The sequence below is a fragment of the Parasteatoda tepidariorum genome, chromosome 9, assembly GCF_043381705.1.
Source record: "Parasteatoda tepidariorum isolate YZ-2023 chromosome 9, CAS_Ptep_4.0, whole genome shotgun sequence".
Lineage (NCBI taxonomy): Eukaryota > Metazoa > Arthropoda > Arachnida > Araneae > Theridiidae > Parasteatoda > Parasteatoda tepidariorum.
This window is the reverse complement of record NC_092212.1, coordinates 76,131,495-76,152,307: the sequence shown is the minus strand read 5'-3', so window position 1 is coordinate 76,152,307 and position 20,813 is coordinate 76,131,495. Positions and strand designations below refer to the sequence as shown.

The 20,813-nt window shown below is 28.3% G+C and overlaps 1 protein-coding gene and 3 non-coding genes across 9 annotated transcripts in view; 3 read left to right on the top strand and 1 right to left on the bottom strand.

The window, feature by feature from the left end:
* Positions 1–20,813, top strand: part of LOC107450465 (recombining binding protein suppressor of hairless) — a 119,978-nt gene that overhangs the window by 18,503 nt on the left and 80,662 nt on the right. The window lies entirely within an intron of this gene.
* Positions 6,869–6,939, bottom strand: TRNAG-GCC (transfer RNA glycine (anticodon GCC)). The gene has a single exon. It is a non-coding gene; the product is annotated as a tRNA-Gly (tRNA).
* On the top strand, positions 15,984–16,054 carry TRNAG-GCC (transfer RNA glycine (anticodon GCC)). The gene has a single exon. It is a non-coding gene; the product is annotated as a tRNA-Gly (tRNA).
* Positions 18,368–18,438, top strand: TRNAG-GCC (transfer RNA glycine (anticodon GCC)). The gene has a single exon. It is a non-coding gene; the product is annotated as a tRNA-Gly (tRNA).

Below are 20,813 nucleotides of genomic sequence, written 5' to 3'. Positions count from 1 at the left end.
ATAGGAAAGGATGGCATTCTATTTTTAATACTTTAAATTGGTATTTATGTATAGGAAAGGATGGCATTCTATTTTTAATACTTTAAATTGGTATTTATGCATAGGAAAGGATGGCATTCTATTTTTAATACTTTAAATTGGTATTTATGTATAGGAAAGGATGGCATTCTATTTTCAATACTTTAAATTGGTATTTATGTATAGGAAAGGATGGTATTCTATTTTTAATACTTTAAAGTGGTATTTATGTATAGGAAAGGATGGCATTCTATTTTTAATACTTTAAATTGGTATTTATGTATAGGAAAGGATGACATTCTATTTTTAATACTTTAAATTGGTATTTATGTATAGGAAAGGATGGCAAAGCGCTCTATTTTTCTGGCAGAAGATTATTTATTTTTAATAATTATTTATTTACAGGTATTAAATGTACACCCTGTAGCAGAAATTTTTTGGACTTTCTGTGACAAACCTCACTAGCACTCATATGTTTTTGCAAGATGCATTAAATAATAACAAATATGCATGTTACTAACTAAATTTAAAGTAACAAAAACGTTGTGTTTACAAAAAAAAACCTATTAGAATGAAATAAACTTGTATTTAATTTTCAAATGAATGCGTAATATTTTTTTTTTATTCTAATATCATGGGCGAGGTTCTCACATTTTACTATTTTCTTTTTCGCATTTCGTAAATTATCACATAAAAAAAAATTTAAAATCGTGCAATCCATAGCAGTAACTACCGAAAAAAAGGTCGACGGCGAAATCACGCGAATTAAACATATCGCGTGGATTAACGAGAATATCGGCACTTAACGACCGTGTCAAATAATGATTTCTTGAATCCGCGATTCGAATTTCGCTTGCCGTAATAATATTGGTGTATTTCAAAAATTAACGAGAATATAAATAATAACTGAGCAATGAAAGACGTCCGGATTTCGAAAAAACAAAGCAAAAATTTGTAGCAACAACTGTCTTAAAGAACGATTGAAATACTTAATGGATCAACGAGAATATCGGCGCTAAATGAGCGCGTCAAAGAATGATTTACTTCCTTATTCTATATTTTTCATTCTTCTCAAATAAGAATAGAGAAATCACGAACATTTCTTTCACCTCCGATGTGCGAAAAAGACCGCTTTTAATTATAATTTTAGAGATAAAAAAATTTCTGCAGAAAACCAAAATTCTTTACTACATCTGGAAAAACCGAATTCTTTACTTCCTAAAAGAAAATTCTTTCTGCAAGAACTCTGTAATATTCTGCAACAATGTCACCGTGTCTCCGAGATTCTGCCACGGGGAATGTACACTTTCATTTATTGATGGATTAAAAATTGAACACTTATTTTTATGTATATATTTTAATAATTTATCTATATTATATAATAATTTATATATATTACTTAATAATTTATATATATTCTTTAAAAATCTTATTGCTATTGCTATAGTCTTCTTACCAACATATCTTGCACTATTAGTGATAAAACAAGCCTACATTTAATTTGATATTTCTGATTTATTAATCAATTTTAACTATAGTTATAAGTTTCCTTATCTAAACGAATCGCGGGGGGGGGGGAACTATATAAATTTAACCACCGCTTCCAGTGAGTCGTTGGGCCTGAATTAAAAATTTATTCGTATGTAATTAGATAGTTCATTTAAAAAATAATTAATACACAAGTATTAAATTGAAGTCTTCGGGAACGATCTTTTATAATCGCCAAATGTGCGCCAAAAAAAAGAAGAAAAAAAAAAAAGAAAAAGAAACAGACTATCCTGAATAAATTTGGGACTCATTCTTAATCTTAATGGTTCGAGGAAGGTGACTTCAAATTTGCTAATTTATTAGTGCAGACGATACTTAAATTTACGGAATCAGATACAAAAACGTACTTTTTCTGAATCAACCATACCTTTTTTTTCAACGCATTTGGATTTCTGACCCTCAAAATATAGGGAGTACGGGAAAAATGGTCCCCATAGTTTGGTAAGGAGAGCGATTCGAAGTATAGACCCCTTAATAATTTTTTTGTTGTTGCGTACTTTGCCATATTTCGATAACTTTTTAATCAAATCAAAAAAAGTTTTGCACGCAATTATAAAATTCATTTATCCAAAATTAACTTTTCTAACTTATTTTTTTTCCCGACGTTATCACCATTATTATCTTCGCCATAAATATTCTGGGCGAAAATGATAAAAAGTGCTGCACGCGAAAAATTTCAGTAAAGGTAAAAGTTTCAATTCCATGCATACTAATTTTTTATTATTTTTTTTTTACAGACCTTACAAAGTTTAGTAAATATAAAATATAACGAATTTTTTTTTTTTATCCTGTCATTGTCTCCTTTGTCTTTGTAGCAATAAATTTTTGTTGGGAATAATGCTGTCCTTACACGAGATAATAGCGTTAAGATTTATCTTTAAATGTATCTTTGTACATAAAAAATATTTTTATTTATTTTTTAAATTTCCGACTAGCATTGTTAAGTAACGTAAAAGTTTTGCTTAAAAAAACTTCAATTCATAAAAAGCTTTTAAATAAAAATCATTTTGTATCAGCTTAAACCAATTTATACTACTAAATTAATCTAATAATTTCGAGAAATTGAAGCGGGGAGATATTACTAGATTAAAAACTTCATTCGCTTCAAATATATACAAAATAAAACTAACAAACGACATGTTTCAAGCGCTCAAGAATAGGTGTTCATTTTCTAGACTTGTCAGACGTGATTGAGAAAAACATAAGCGATTTGAAAAATAACATTTACTTGAAAGTTGCCAAGAAAAAATGAAAAAATAAAGTTGAGAAACAAAACTAGAAAAAAACCACAGTAGCTGATAGGGTAAAAAGATGAAAAACTGAACATGAAAACCCACAGAGGCCGAAAGGGGCAAAACGGTGCAAAATGCATTTCCACGCGTTAAGGAGAAGTGGTGAGGAACTAATGTCGTTCAAAAGGGAATCAGCATTCATTTGAATAAAACAAGATTCCAGGGCATCAAAATGAGCTGATGTGACCTGTGGGGAAATAATGTTAGCATTGTAGAAATTGAATTTATGCCTAAGATTCCAACAATGCGCAGCAGTTAGATGATTTCTCGTATTCTTGATTGCGGACATGACATGTCATAGCGTGTCTTGAAAATGGGTGCTTATTTTTGAGCGCTTGAAACATGTCGGCTGTAATTTCCATTTTTATATTTTTGAAGCGAATGAGGTTTTTAATCAAGCAAACTACATTAAAAGAAAATGTAAGACTGAATATTTCATGGAATTTTAGAAAGAAAAAATGTTCTAAGAATATAAAACTTTCAATGTATAACCAAATCTATAACGCACAACTAAAAAATCATATATATGATTTATTAGATCTTTCAGTTATAGGTAAATTAATGTTAACGACACTTAATGTTTTAGAATTACGCTGCATTACAATAGATTTTTATTTTTCATTCTAGAGAATTAAAGATTGAAAAAAAATTATGCTTATAATTCTAGACTTAATTTAAATCACCTTAAGAAATTAAAAAAATAAAGATGAAAAAAAATAAATTAGAAATTAGCATATTAGTTAAAACTTTAAAATTGATCTCATATTACATTTCACTTTGTAAACATTATGTAAAAAGTCTGAAAGAAAATTAAAATTTTTATTATTCCTTATTTTTTTAAATTCATAAATTACACAACATAAATTTATTTAATTGGTAAAGGTACTAGAACAGATTAAAGTAAAAATTATAGCATTACATGGTGGTCAGAATTGATGCAAAACTTCTAACCTTTTTAAAAGCGATATTCGCCTTGAATTTTCAATGCTTTAATATTGACTTAATCTAAGAAAATGATTTTTTTACTATGTTTTCTAATTCTACTGTGAAATAATTAATGAAATTTTTACCAACCTTTTAAAAACTGATGTTCTATGAGACATGTTAAATGAGACTTTCTATTTACGTGCACTTAAAACTTAAATTCACTCTAAATATAGAAAATAAGATGGAAAAAAAACTTTTCTTGTTTTCATTTCTAAAGAAATAAATAACAATAATAGAAGTTATAAAACTTAAATTGGAACAAATACAAAAACAAACTATAGCATGTAATCTTGACTAAATTAAATACATCGAACAATCAATATGGTTCGCGGCAGCAAACAACCAGGTAATAATATTAAATTACATATTTAATGAATAAAAAGGAAAATAAGCTTATATTTTATAATTGGGGGGATGTGGTTTTTCACATGGTTATCCAATTAATATTAACAGAAATTTTACATTCTTAATTACCGAGACGTCTAAATTGTTTACTAATAACTAATGATGAGCACAATTAGAACAATCGTGCTGCACCTGCGTTGGTTTACATCTTTTTATTTATTTATTTTTTTGTTTTTTGTTTATCCGAGGAATATTAGAAAGATATTGACATTTGATATCGTTTTGTGAATTGGAATGGATATTCCACTAATATTTTTGAAATGTGTTCTAATAAAAATATTTTTATCGTTTTGTGATATTTTTAATAAATATTTTTATTCTTTAAAAGTATTGATGAAAATATTTGAATAAAACTAATTTCTTCATGAAAGAAATGAATAAATGATATNAATTAAGCAGCACTGGCGTCAATAATCGTACGGCGATTTTTTACAGCTCCTCTAAACAAATAAATATCTTTTTCTCCATTAGCTATGCTTTTTAGAACAGAGCTATTTTTTTATTTCAATTAATTAAGCAGCACTGGCGTCAATAATCGTACGGCGATTTTTTACAGCTCCTCTAAACAAATAAATATCTTTTTCTCCATTAGCTATGCTTTTTAGAACAGAGCTATTTTTTTATTTCAATTAATTAAGCAGCACTGGCGTCAATAATCGTACGGCGATTTTTTACAGCTCCTCTAAACAAATAAATATCTTTTTCTCCATTAGCTATGCTTTTTAGAACAGAGCTATTTTTTTATTTCAATTAATTAAGCAGCACTGGCGTCAATAATCGTACGGCGATTTTTTACAGCTCCTCTAAACAAATAAATATCTTTTTCTCCATTAGCTATGCTTTTTAGAACAGAGCTATTTTTTTATTTCAATTAATTAAGCAGCACTGGCGTCAATAATCGTACGGCGATTTTTTACAGCTCCTCTAAACAAATAAATATCTTTTTCTCCATTAGCTTTGCTTTTTAGAATAGAGCTATTTTTTTTATTTCAATTAATTAAGCAGCACTGGCGTCAATAATCGCATAGCAATTTTTTACAGCTCCTCTAAACAAATAAATATCTTTTCTCCATTAACTTTGCTTTTTAGAACATAGCTAATTTTTTATTTCAATTAATTAAGCATGACTGGCGTCCGTCAATAATCGCATGGCAATTTTTACAGCTCCTCTAAACAAATAAATATCTTTTCTGCATTAGCTTTGCTTTTTTAGAACATAGCTAATTTTTTATTTCAATTAAATTAAGCAGCACTGGCGTCAATAATAGTATAGCGATTTTTTTATGGCTCTCCTGAGCGATTAATTATTTTTTCTCCATTAGCTTTGCTTTTTTAGAACATAGCTAATTTTTTATTTCAATTAAATTAAGCATGACTGGCGTCAATAATCGCATGTCAATTTTTTACAGCTCTTCTAAACAAATAAATATCTTTTATTCATTAGCTTTGCTTTTTAGAACATAGCTAATTTTGTATTTCAATTAATTAAGCAGCACTGGCGTCAATAATAGTATAGCAATTTTTTACTGCTCTCCTGAACGATTAATTATCTGTTCTCTATTAGCTTTGCTCTTAGAACATAGCTAATTTTTTACAGCTCCTCTAAACAAATAAATATCTTTTTTCCATTAGCTTTGCTTTTTAGAACAGAGCTATTTTTTTTATTTCAATTAATTAAGCAGCACTGTCTTCAATAAGTAGTATAGCGATTTTTTTACGGCTCTCCTGAACGATTAATTATCTTTTCTCCATTAGCTTTGCTCTTAGAACATAGCTAATTTTTTATTTCAATTAATTAAGCATGAATGGTGTCAATCGCATGGCAATTTTTAACAGTTCCTCTAAACAAATAAATATCTTTTCTACATTAGCTATGCTTTTTAGAACAGAGCTAGTTTTATATTTAAATTAATTAAGCAGCACTGGCTTCAATAATAGTATAGCGATTTTTTTACGGCTCCCCTGAACGATTAATTATCTTTTCTCCATTAACTTTGCATTTTAGTTCTTAGCTTCATTTATTATTTCAATTAATGCATATTACCATCATTAATTAAGCATCTCTTTCGACAATAATAATATGGTGATATAATACCACTTTTCCGTACATAATTTTTCATTTCAATTAGCGTTGATTTTATATTATATAGTTTTATAAAAACATGTTTTAGAAGCATAACTATAAACAAAATAAACACGTGGTCTCAGATAACATATACTATTATGGTAAAGCCTGATCATTTAGTTTATCCGACATTATGAATAACTAATTATTAAAAAACTGTGTTAATAAACACTTTTTCTTTTCATCAAAAGAGCTATAAACTATCTAACATCACTAATGCTATCGTTAAAATATTTGAAAAAAAACTTAATGTTCTATATTTTAATTTAAAATGATGGGTACGCTTAACCAATGAGGAGATTCTATTTTTCGAACGGCTGGGGAACTACTTGAAAATTTCGAAGGAATTTTAGGATCAATTTCTAAATTTCCCCTCACAGATTCTTGAGTCAAAATCTTCATTTTATTGTTATATTGTATTATTCTTGAGTTATAAGTTTTTTTAAGGATTTTAAAAAATGTTTGTAACAATTTTGTAAAAAAAAAGTTACCTTGCATCGGCCGGGAATCGAACCCGGGCCGCCCGCGTGGCAGGCGAGCATTCTACCACTGAACCACCGATGCTTCGATCACGTTAGCTCGAATAAGATAAGAAATCTTTTCCTCACCGCAAAGACCTATTTCTTTAGATCAATTCATTCTTCATCCTTGGTTTTTTGTCCTAAAAGTTAAAAGGATTTACATAATTTATAAAATTTTTTTTATACACGTGAAATAATAATTATGTAGTTATAATTTTATGAAGCATTTAAATAAAATTTTAGTTTTAACGATCTTTTAAATTATTATTTTTAGTTCTTGTATTTTTTTTTTTTAATATTTTATTAATGCATGCATATGACTGGTACGCTATGTTTACAGTGTTTGACCGTTCTTAATCTAATCGAGGTATAAAAATTACTCGTTTTTTTATTTATTATTATTATTATTTTGAAAAGTAGTTTTAGTTTCTAATATACATTGTATATGATATTCAAGTATGATACTATGAATATCATAACGGTATATTTCATAATCGAATTATTTAACTATAGTTCCATTACTAGTTATGTCTTAAAATTAAATAGTAAACTACTAGTTATAGTAAATACTAGTTATACCTTAAAATTAAATAGCAATAAATTTAGGATAATATTTAAGAAACGAATCTTAATACGTTATATTTTAGCAAGAAAACAATCGAATCTTTGAAAAGGATTTCATTTGAGTTATGATTTTTAAAACCCTTCGATTTATCTACTAAATTATTAAATTATACATTAACTACTTCGTTAATAGTTTCATACCTATTAGTTGCGAATTTTCACTCTTATAACTGTGTTTAATTTTTTTGCTCTTAAATTTTTTAATTTCACTAGCAAACGTGCATAGTAAAAAATCCTGACGAAAATTTAGCGATGTACTATTTTAACATCTCACTCATATTCGGCAATATGAATAGCTTTAAAAAACTTCGATGCATAGTTAGTTTATGTTCTGTCTCAGTTTTACATAGGAAATATTTGGTAAAGGAATTATCTTTGTGAAAGAATATAGAATGTGTCACTTAAGAGAATCGAAACTTGGCGGGCTTGGCTTACTCGAAATAGAATGGAAAGAACAGTTGCTAACGTAAGCAAATGCCGCGTTTCAACAACCAATCAGGATTAATATTTTCACACTACGTAACTTGCAGGTATCCCATTAAAAGATTTGAGCAAACGATATAAACATTGTTGTGACCTGCTACCTCAAAATACTTAAAAACGCTGAAAAAAATGTTAAAGAAAAAAGAATTGCAAATTAAATAAAAGATATTGACAAGGAAAAAACATCAAACAAAAAAATCTTCTGTTGAACATTCTTATTAATAAACTTATAAGCATAGATTTTTAAGAAACTCTAAAACAAAATATCTTGATAAAAAAATAAATAAATGAGATGTATAGTGAAGAAAAGGTGATCTAAGGCAAAAATCGAACAAGAGGGAATTTAAAAAACGGTATGACGTCATATGACGAACTGTCCCTTATGAAACAGCACTGGAATATATTGAATGCTTAAATGATTCAAATAAGTGAAAAGCCTAAAAAATGCCATAAAAAATTCGAAAATGAATTACTTAATGAATTGGAAAATAAAATGCTTAGTTTATTCAAATATATGGAAACTGAATTTTTTAAATAAATACCATGCTTAGGCTTAGTTGATTGCGAAATTAAATGCTTAATTGATTTAGAAATACATAATAGATTCGAACGAACGAATTGCTTAATTATTCCAACTAATTGAAAGGTTAATTGATTCGAATATATGGAATGCTTTGTTTATTTTAATAAATGAATTACTTAATTGATCGAAAAATGAGAATCGTTATTTATTTGAATAAACGGAAAACCGAATAGTTTTGAAAAAATGCAAAGCTTGATTTATTCGAACCAATGGAATGTTTAATTGATTGGAGCAAACGATGTGCTTATTTTGTTTGAATAAATAAAATGATTAATTGATTCGAAAAAGATACATACTTAATTGATTCAAATGCATTTTTTTTTTCATTCAAGGTCAAAATACGTATTTCTTTTATGGTACAAATAACTGTTACCAAGTTATGGCAACACCTTCTAGCTAGATCATGGGCGTTCTCTATTAAGCTTTAGTCTTGGCAAAAGTAAAAAAAAAAAAAGAAAGAAACTTAAAGTAAATAAGTATTTCAACCTGTTGAAATAGTGAAATCAGGCTTAAGTATTTGAGAGTAGCTTGAATGTATGGGAATTCACTCAAATTAATACATTCCAATAAGTTAAAAAAAAAATTCTCGTAAAAAGCAGCATCAATGTGAAGGAAAGTTGAAAACAATGTTCGATCTTTATTATGCAGGCACAAAATTGAAGTATCATTGAATATTTTACAAAAAAGGGTTAGATTATTTTAATGGTATCAAAATCTAACAGAATTATTTTACACATCTTGCTGAAAATAGTAACAATGGCAAAAAAAAAGGTAAATAGATTAAATATTTTGGATTTTAAAACATATCTATGTTTTGAAAGCTATCTACGTGCATATTGTATATATAACTTTGTTTTAACAAAAATAAGTTTTGAAGATTAAAAAATAAAAAAGAATTTCGTTTCTTTTTTGAATTTCTTTATTTAATTTTACACACAGATTTTGTGTTCATTAAGAATTGAAAATAAATTACAAAAATTGGATAAAATCACTCACGTTTCTGTCATTAACGCGGTGTTTTCGTTTGTAAATTTTGGACGTAAATCGCGACATTATTTACCACCTTATTGTTTCCCAACACCGCAGGTAAACCAAGAATTAATTGGATCAGCAGACGAATTAATTGTCCATTCAAAGTTTTGCGACCTCTGCGCAAAATTCCCATCATCGCCATAAATCTCGAACGGAGCACGCCAAAACTTCCGAAAAATCTCGCTACTGTTCCCTCATTCTTTCTTTGCTTCTAGGAAAGCATTTTTCACTATTCACAAACTTCTCCTTTTTACTCTCTTAAAAATGTCTCTAAATCACGCATCCTTCTAAACAAATGATCTCGTGGGCCATAATGATTAAAGCAAGAAACAAGTGAAGTTGGCTGTTGTTAAACAAACCACCGCCAACTCGGCCGGAAAAGTGGAGCGGCTAGAGCACAAGTTTTCTTTCTGTTGCCATTAATTAGCTGAAAAGAGAAGGAAGAAATTTTAGTCCTTAGCAATTTTGAAAATATCGCTTGCACGTAAAGATGGATGCTTTAGAATACACTTGATTTGTAGGTATCGGTGATTGATAGCGTAAAGATATAACGTTGTGATATAGCAGATTTCTGTGTGCTTGCAGATTTACTTTATACACGGAAATTTACTATTAACATGGGAAATCTGTTGCAGCTAGAGTGTGGTTATCGGGTGTGCAGAACTAGAATTTTTACTTTTAAAAAGCCAAACGATAGTTATATTTTTGTGATTAATCGTTTTTCGAGTTGCCTATTTAAATTTTTGGTCACGATATAGTTCATAACACATTCTTAAATTGCGATTGAATAATGGGCTTTTTTTTAATTTTGTTTTTAACCAATTATAAAGCTGTTTTGTTGTAGATAATTTCAACTATATTCTTTAAACAATTGAATAGCTTAGCAAACAAAGTTTTTGACCCTTGTAGATTTCTGTATAATCTTTTCATATAGTCACTTGTTACTATAATATGCGTTTATATTTGTTTCTATTTTACAATTGAGCAACGTAAGTGATGCAACGTTGGCAGGCCTTAATTAGAAGTGACATTAATTACTTTAGATTCCGCATTGATTCAATATTGTGAAACATCTTTTTTGAGATATATATATATATATATATATATATATATAAATATATATGTTTTGATATTAGGCAANTATATATATAAACATGTTCATTCTATTTTTATTCGATGCAAAGTACTAACGAAATTTTTCGTATATGCATATCCTTTTCATCATTCATTCACTATATTGTTATTAGAAAAACGTTGTTTTGAAATTTTTTTTTTCACTAGCATTTCAATCAAATACCTTCATAAAAACAACGGAAATATTAAGTATATATAATTGATTATTAACTGGATATAAATTTAATTACATGTTTTGAAAATCATAACTGGTTTAAAAGAAATTCCTAACTCTCGGAGCCCCTGTGACCCTTCCACGGAATCCCAGGGTTCCTCGGAACACTATTTGGAAACGATTGTTCTAATCCATAAAACCATGCTTCAATTTAACTTCATAGTAAGGTTGGCTGCAAATTTTCAAAGACCTTGTCCAACACGTGCAGTATTTAAATGTCTATTTAAATTTCTGATATATTCAATTTGATTTTTACGTATATCTGGGGTTTGACATAATTAAGTCTTTATATCGGGGACCCCCCACACGAATCCATAACAAGTGTTACGTCACACATCTACTTTTTCCATGCAAACGATTTAGTTGTATCTGAGAGAACAAAAGAGTTGGGGGAGAGAGAGATTGATCCTGGAAATCGCTTGAATACCCCTCGTCTTCAAATGTGAGTCGGCCGAATGATTGGTCGAATAAACTCCAGCACTTCATACACTCATACACCCCCACTTTTGCACTCATGATTCGAAGCTTGCACGCCAACCCCCTATCTGGATGATAACATGTGTTTCCCAAGGGCTAGTTTTCCCACGGCTGAAAGCTTTAGATTTTTTTATTATTTATTTTTCTTCCTTTTCCCATAAATGGACGCTGTATTATATCCAATACCTGTGTTGCCTTTTTGGAGGATTTTCTCCTTTAGTTCAGTTATAAAATGAATTTTCGATTTATCGTTTGGAAACGAACAAACTAGAATTTTAGAATTTTTGCTTTACCGGTTTCACTTTACCGGATTATTATTTATTTAAGGCCAGGTTTCAAAATTTTGTAATCCAAAATAAAATTTTCTTTAAAAGTTAATGTTTTGTAACTATTACCTGTATATTATGTGCATAAATGAATTTGTATAGTGTATCTGTATGGTGTATCGGTATCTGTATAAATAAAAACTAAACAGCATGTAAAAAATGTACAAATTAATGGTACAAAAATGCATATTCTATAGCAGCGGGTCCTAAACCTTTTATTCTATGAAACCCGGAATGATCTAGTTTGTTTTGGCAGAGCCCTGACTTTATAAATAAAGTTCCTTAGCAACTACTGTGAATAGGAAAGTGACCTTAAATGATTGAAAAGAAAAAATCCTAATTATTTTGAAAATATTTAATATGAAGATTGAAGTTCTTTCATTTTTTAATCAATGAAAAATTTTAAAATTAGGTTTTGTGTCACGCAGTTAAGTTAACAGTTCTGGAGCAGCTTCTAACTTAGTTCTGAATTTGTTATAAGTGTATGCATAAGTTGAAATGGAATCAAATAAGCTGGATTATGGTTTATGAAAAAGAAAATTGTTATAAGCGTCGAGAATGGTTATCACAAAAACGTTTTTATTCTTGAATTTAGCTAAGCATAAACTGAAATGTAATAAAATAAGCTGGATTATGGTTTATGAAAAATAAAATTGTTATAAAGGTTGAGAATGATTATCTCAAAAACAATTTTATTCTTGAATTTAGCTAAGCATAAGTTGAAATGTAATAAAATAAGCTGGGTTATAGTTTTTGAAAGATAAAATTGTTATAAACGTCGAGAATGGTTATCACAGAAACATTTTGATTCTTGAATTTAGCTAAGCATAAGTTGAAATGGAATAAAGTTGGCTGGATTATGGTTTTTGAAAAATAAAATTGTTATAAATGTGAGAATGGTTATCACTGAAACATTTTGATTCTTGAATTTAGTTAAGCATAAGTTGAAATGGAATAAAATAAGCTGGATTATGGTTTATGAAAAATAAAATTGTTATAAAGGTTCAGAATGATTATCACAAAGACATTTTTATTCTTGAATTTAGCTGTGCATAAATTGAAATTGAATAAAATAAGCTGGATTATGGTTTTTGAAAACTGAAATTGTTATAAATGTTGAGCATGGTTATTACTGAAACATTTTGATTCTTGAATTAAGCTAAGCATAAGTTGAAATGGAATAAAACAGGCTGGATTATGGTGTATGAAAAAATAAAATTGCTATAAACGTTGAGAATGATTATCACAGAAACATTTTGATTCTTGAATTAAGCTGAGCACAAGTTGAAATGGAATAAAATAGGCTGGATTATGGTTTTTGAAAAAGAAAATTGTTATAAATCTTGAGAATGGTTATCACAGAAACATTTTGATTCTTGAATTTAGTTAAGCATAAGTTGAAATGGAATAAAATAAGCTGGATTGTGGTTTATGAAAAATAAAATTGTTATAAACGTTGAGAATGATTATCGCAGAAACATTTTGATTCTTGAATTTAGCTATGCATAAACTTAAATAAATCAAATAAAACAAGCTGGATTATGGTTTTTGGAAAATAAAGCTGTTTTAACATTGAGAATGGTTATCACAGAATTATTTTGATTCTAATTTGGTTATGCCTAAGCTGTGTATGCATAACTGCTTTAAGTCTTGTTTAAAGACTTAATCTCTCTTTTTTTTTTGAAAAAGAGTTGCTTCCACTTGAGTTGGGAGAAACTTATTTCATCTCCTTGGATTAAAAGAATCATTTCTGCAAGTGAGGTTTTTTCAGCTGTGGCTGGCGATCCCCGGTTTTAAGTAATTGCTATCCCCACTTTTAATTACTTTTTTTAAAAATAATCCAATTTTATTATCAAAGATATTTAGTTATACTTAATTATGACTCAATGCATTGAATAGAATTGACTGAAAAAATAATATAATTGTTAAATTCGCGTTTTTTTCCCCACTAACTGTAGAAAATCATAGCTGATTTTATTTTCGAACACGAATTACTGTATTCTGAAATTTTATTATAATATTCATGTAACGCTTGTTTGATTTCTTTTCTTTTTCTTTCATTCATTCTCCTTACCCGATATTTTGCCTTTAAACGGTATTTGATGTCCGTAAAAATTTTTACTCTCTTCTCTCATTTTTAAAATTTCTTTTTTCATCTTAACTAATTCATCATTTATTTCTTCTTACGAAATTTATCAAATTTCCCATGGGAACCTTTTTTTGAATACCTCAAGTTATCCGTCATTAAATGCCAGAATATCTGTCTGGTAAATGATTTATCTTTTTTGTGTATATGGGAGCTATGAGCTATGCAAATTCAAGCGTAAAGATGCCAAAAAGATGTTGGATTGATTTCATGGGAATCGTTTGCATCAAACAACTTTTTTTATTTATTTTATTTAATCTTATATAGCATTAAAACTTTTTTATTTGTTTCATTATTTTTGCTTTTCAGCAGTTTTATTTGTTTACTAATAATAATATTCTATTTTTTATTCAATTAAAATCTGAATCACTGCTTTTTATTAAAGTTGCACGTGATCCATTTGTTTTGTATTCTATCCTCTTTAGGTGCTGTTAATGTAATGTTTTAATTGCTTCATTTGAAAATGTATGAATACTGGCAAATAGGTTTTTATTTAATTTAATTTAATTTTATTCAGTAAGTAAAGTTTCATCTTCTCAAAGTGGGACGGATTACCAATACGAAGCAAAAATTCAAAATATGGTGTAGATTTATATTTGTTCATTGCTCTCCAATTTCTAACTTAAATTTTTTTTTATAGCCGTCGAGCAGCCGACCCAACTTTGAGTTTATGACTACCAATCACAAATTCCGTAGCCTTGTAATTTTAAACCCAATCCAAAAGACAAGGGAACTCTTGGATTAAGTAGTGGGAGAAATTTACCTTCGTGGAAAACCTTTTGATGGAACTAACCGGCATTTGCTTTACATGGAGAAGAAAACTACGAAAAACCACCCATGGTTACCCCGACGGCAAGGGTACTCGAACCCATAATCCGTCTACCCCTGAGAATATTTTACGTCAGTACTGGGGTCGGGGCGAACCGGTGCGGAATTCATATCACCTCATTGGTAGGCGAACGCTCTATCCTCTAAACCAGCGGTTCTTAACCTATGGGTCGCGACCCAAAATTGGGTCGCGAAGCATATTTCTTGGGTCGCGCTGAGTCGAGCCAAAAAATTTAGTAATACACCAAATAAGTAATACCAACACCTCCTAGAAGAAGTCATTGTGGCTTACTCAGCCTAATTTTGACTTTATTTTGGGTCGCGACATGAACATATTTCTCAAATTTGGGTCGCGGCTTAAAAAGGTTAAGAACCACTGCTCTAAACCACCACGCTTGAAAGTTACTGTAATTTGAAAATTTATTGTACATATTGCCACAAATTTTCCCTTAAATAATTTGAATTTTATGTCTTAACGGGTACTTATGTAATAATGACTGCCAATAATTTCATTTATGCTAAAAATGGATGAATAAATTAGAATTTATTTCTGTCTATAATTCTAAGGATGCACAGATAATTTTAATGAAGAGAAAATTTTTATCAACAAAAAACGAACCAAATAAACAAACAATTGAGAAATAAAATGGCAATTTAAATAATAAAGTTCTAGGTCTAGGGACGGAAGGCCGTCAGATGAACAAATGAGAAAAAAAAAAGCTAAAATTCTTTATTCTATATTAATTTATATAAAAATTTACCCCGAATTCTCTAATTATAAGCACCTAAAATATATTTTTTTTAAAGTAAGCAAATTATATATGACTTTTTTATCAATCAAAAAAAAAAAAAAAAAAAAAGCGGAAAAATATATGAGTTATTTTGGTTGTATAAAAATGGTTTTCTTTGTAACGAAGCCGAAAAAAGAAAATTTAACCTATCTAAAATTTATTTAAAAACAAAGAAACAGCCTGCATGTTTTATTTGTGAATAAAAAAAGAAAATTGTTATTCTATACAGAATTGTTTTTGCTAAATTAAATTTTTACGAAAAAATTAAAATTGTTTGAAAACATATTTAACACATTTTAAATAAAAACAAATGCACGATAACAACTGTTTAGTTAGTAGTTTACTTTACCACATTTGATTATCTTGGTGAGAAAAGCTTTATTTATTACATTTCATGTTCCATTTAATCTATTTGTAGCAAAATTTTTCCGTGTCTATAAGCTGCTGTAGCATCGGTGGTTCAGTGGTAGAATGCTCGCCTGCCACGCGGGCGGCCCGGGTTCGATTCCCGGCCGATGCAAGTTTTATATTTTGATGGATAAGTAACTTTATTTACTATAATTAACTGAACATTACTCAGAGTGACACTCTAATAAAGCTTTTTTTTTTTTTTCAAGTTAATTCAGTTGATTTGGTTAACGATTGATTAATACTGAATCTATTTAAGTCTCAATTGAAGTTTTGTAGGCAAAATAAAAATAAATGTAAAAAATGTTCTTTGGTATCGTAGCTAAAAATGTAGGAGACGACTGACAAATATTGACTATTAACTAAATTATTATTGCAATTTATTTCTTTTATTCAATGTAAGATGATTTTTTTTAAAATTTAAATTTTTACATCTGATTCTTCGTTTTTAACGTCCCTGCCAAGAATAATTCTTAAATTTTTTTACTTTAGTTACAGTAGTGGCATGATGTCTGAATATAATGAAGTATTGACCTAAAGTGGATTGGAGAAAATTTATTAATTTTTTCAAAAATATTTTTTTATCATTTTTAAAAGATTAGATAATTGCTATTAGGTTGTTAAAAATTCATTTTGCCCAAATCGACAGTATCATCAAGCAATACAATTCCATTTTAAAATGTGCGCCCAGAAACATTTTTTTTTATACATTTATAAAAAATGAATGTTTAGTAAACTTTTTAAATCGATTTTAAATTTCCTTTTATTTATAAATATGGATATTTTAAGCGCATTTTTAAAAATAGTTATGCGCCATTAAAATAAAAAATAAGAATCTGCTTGATTGTTTTGCTGTAAAACAAAACAATATATATATATATAGAGAGAGAGAGAAGATGAATTATTAATAAATAAAATATTTTTAAAAATAAATTTAAAAAGAAAACAAAATAAGGAAAAGATATAATCCCTTCATCACATCACACGATTATATTTGGAAAGACAAGTGCTTTCTAATATTGTATTAATATTCTCAAAGCAAAATACAATATCAATACAATAGTGTGAGGAGCGCCAAAAAAAAAAATTTCACGAAAATCGAGCATATATTAAGCATTATTTGCTTTAGTTATATTAATACAATATTAGAAAGCACTCTTTTTTGCGGATATAATCGTGTGAGCTGATGACGAGATTATATCTTTTCCTTATTTTGTTTTCTTGCTTTTTTTAATTTTTTTGCAATATTGTTTTAAAAGCATTTTATTTATTAATAATTTTTTTCTTCTCTTTAAAAACAATATACAGTCAATTCGCTATAACTCGAAGTACGATAACTCGAATATTACTATAACTCGATTTTTTTATGAGCTCCCGACCCTTTTACAGGGTGCGTAGCGTTTGTAAAAAGTACTTAAAGGTGCTTTTTGGGGGATTTCGTTTTTAAAAGCTTTTAAAGGTGCTTTTTTCAGCTGGCGTTTTTAAAAAGTGCTTTTTTCCGAATAATTTTTCCCCCCTTCAGTGATATCTAGTGGATCCCATGCATTTCCTTATGAGGATCCTTATGAAATGTTTTTCTTTTTAATTTATTTTAATTTTGTTCTTGTTTNTAACTTGACCCTTGTCATTTAAATTATTTCATAAAAGAAATACTAGGTTACTATTAGTAACCTAGTATTTCTTTTATTACTGTATAATGTAATCCTAGTAACGACTAATTCATTGTGCAATTTATATAAATGCTTGTAATAAATAGGAGAAAATTATATTTTTATTTATTTAAAAGTGACGGGTTAGTTTCTACGGAGGACGGGTGCATTGTTGGACAAACCGTCCTCGGGGACGGGTAAAATTTCTGAGTTTTTTCGAGCCCTGCACGGTCATATGACCGTCCAATGAACAAATGAGAAAAAAGCTAATATTCTTTATTCTATATTAATTTATATAAAAAATTTACATCGAATTCTCTAATTAAAAGCACCTAAAATTAATTTATTTTAAAGTAAGCAAATTATATATGGCTTTCTATAAAAAAAAAAGAAAGAAAAATAAAAGCGGAAAAACATATTAGTTATTTTGGTTGTATAAAAATGGATTTCATTGTAAAGGAGCCGAAAAAAGAAAATTTAACCTATCTAAAATTTATTTAAAAACAAAGAAACATCCTGCACGTTTTATGTGTGAATGAAAAAAATTTTTTTTTATTATATACAGAATTGTTTTGGCTAAATTAAATTTTTACGAAAAAATTCCAATTGTTTGGAAACATATTTAAAACATTTTAAATAAAAACAAATGCGCCATAACTGGTGAGTTAGTAGTTTACTCTACCACATTTGATTATCTTGGCGAGAAAAGCTTTATTTATTACATTTCATGTTCCATTTAATGTAAGAAAGTTTTTCCGTGTCTGCAATCTGATGTAGCATCGGTGGTTCAGTGGTAGAATGCTCGCCTGCCACGCGGGCGGCCCGGGTTCGATTCCCGGCCGATGCAAAATATTTATTTTGATGAATGAATAAGTAACTTAATTTAACTGAACATTATTCAGAGTGACACTCAAATAAAGCTTTTTTTTTTCGAAGTTGATTTGGTTAACTATCGATTAATATTAAATCTGTCTTAATTGAGAAGTTTTGTTGACAAAATAAAAATCAATGTAAAAAATGTTTTTTTTTTTTGTATCGTAGCTAAACTGTAGGAGACAACTGATTATTATTGACTATATTTTTAGTTCAAAGTAAGATGATTTTTTTGAAATTTAAATTTTTACATCTGATACTGCGCTTTTTACGTCCTTGCCGAGAATAATTCTAAAATTTCTTTACTTTAGTTACAGTTGTCGCATGTAATGATGCCTGAACTTGATGTGGTATTGACCTAAAGTAGATTCGAGATAATTTTTTCAAAAATCTTTTATCATAATTTTTAAAGGATTAGATATTAAGTTGTTAAAAATTCATTTTGCCCAAATCTACCATATCATCAAACAATACAATTCCAATTTAAAATGTGCTCAAAGAAACATTGGTTTTTATACATTTATAAAAAGTGAATGTTTAGTAAACTCTTTAAATCGATTTAAAATTTCCTTTTATTTATAAAAATGGATATTTTAAGCGTATATTTAAAAATAGTTATGCGCCATTAAAATAAAAAAAATAAGAATCTGCGTAATTGTTTTGCTTTAAAACAAAACAATATATATATAGAGAGAAAAAGATAAATTATTGATAAAAAAATATTTTTTAAAAGAAATTTAGAAAGAAAACAAAATAAGGAAAAGATATAATATCGTCATCAGCTCACACGATTATATTTGCAAAGACAAGTGCTTTCTAATATTGTATTAATATTGTCAAAGCAAAATATATCAATACAATAGTATGAGTAAAAAAAAAGATTTAACGAAAATCGGGCATATATTAAGCAATATTTGCAATATTTATACAATATTAGAAAGCACTCCTTTTTGCGGATATAATCGTGTGAGCTGATGACGAGATTATATCTTTTCTTTCTTTTTTTTTTGGTCTTTTTTAATGTAAAAAAAAAAATATTTTTTTAAAAGCAATATATTCACCATGCTTTTTTTACTAAATTTTTCTAAGCTTTCTTTTGTATTTTTAACTTATTTTATGGGATCTATCTACTTATCGCAGTAAATAAAACTTATTATTTTTCTTAATTTTCTTCGTTAATCTTTTAATATTATGTTATATTTATACAAACTGTATTAAAATCTCAGGATTCGAACACAATTTTTTTTTCTTTAATAATTTCGCAGTAAAAGCAAGCACATAGTATCTATTTACTGGATGTAGGTAGCAATGGATATTCTTTGTAGCAATGGAAGCTCTTTTATAAGAAAGCGAATTAACAATCGGCTTGTTTACGTTGCAATGAGCTCATTAAATCTGTAGTTGGTTATGTTGAAATTTGGAGAGGGGGGATCCAACTAATCCAGGTCAAAATAATGTGTCATTTCTACAATCACCATACCCTTCACAAAATATCTTTTCATAAAAAAGGACCCTTCACAGAATGATTTATCTTTTAATCGGACCCTTCACAAATTTGTTTATCTTCATTATTGTTTTGTTAATTGAATAAACCCTTCCCAAGAAGGGGTGGGTAGTGGAAGAAAGACAGATGTAAACGAACTAAGTTTTGTCTTCAGCAGACGATTCTTCCATTATTCGTCTGAAATTAATATTCTGCGTTCAGCAGTATAGGCTAAATATCAAATATTTGTATGTTGCATCTCTAACTTAGAAGCATCAATTACTGTTTATTTTTGAACTTTTTTTTATTCTTTATTATAATTTTACATTGCTGAGCATAATCTAGTATCTATTTGCAATTTAAAAATTCCTTGAAAAAGGTTTTTTTTTCAGTAACCGAACCCTATTTGTACAAATTCATAAAAACAGGACGCTGGTTGAAAGAATGTGAGTAATTTTTTCACAATTTCACAAAAACAGGACCTTTCACAAAATATCTGGACAGGCCCCTGAAAGTACACTCTCTCCTACTCCAAATAGGGAAAAAGAAAAAAATTGCATTTTGTACGAGTTGATTAATTTCGTTTAGGAATCACTGATGAAAAAAATTATCTTAAAATGAATATATAATCGTCTGCCATTTTTTTATCAAGGCGCCATGATATGCAGTAAAATTTTATTTTAAAAAAAAAAAAAATTCTTCCTACCGTGCGAATTTTATTCCAAAGCGAATTCGAATTGGCGAGTATTTAGTTCTGCACCATAGAGGAGACATGAAGTTCAACTCTTCTTTGCACCCATCATTAATTCCAACACAATGCCGTCTGCATAAATTAATTTGTTTTATTTATTTATTTATTTTTATTC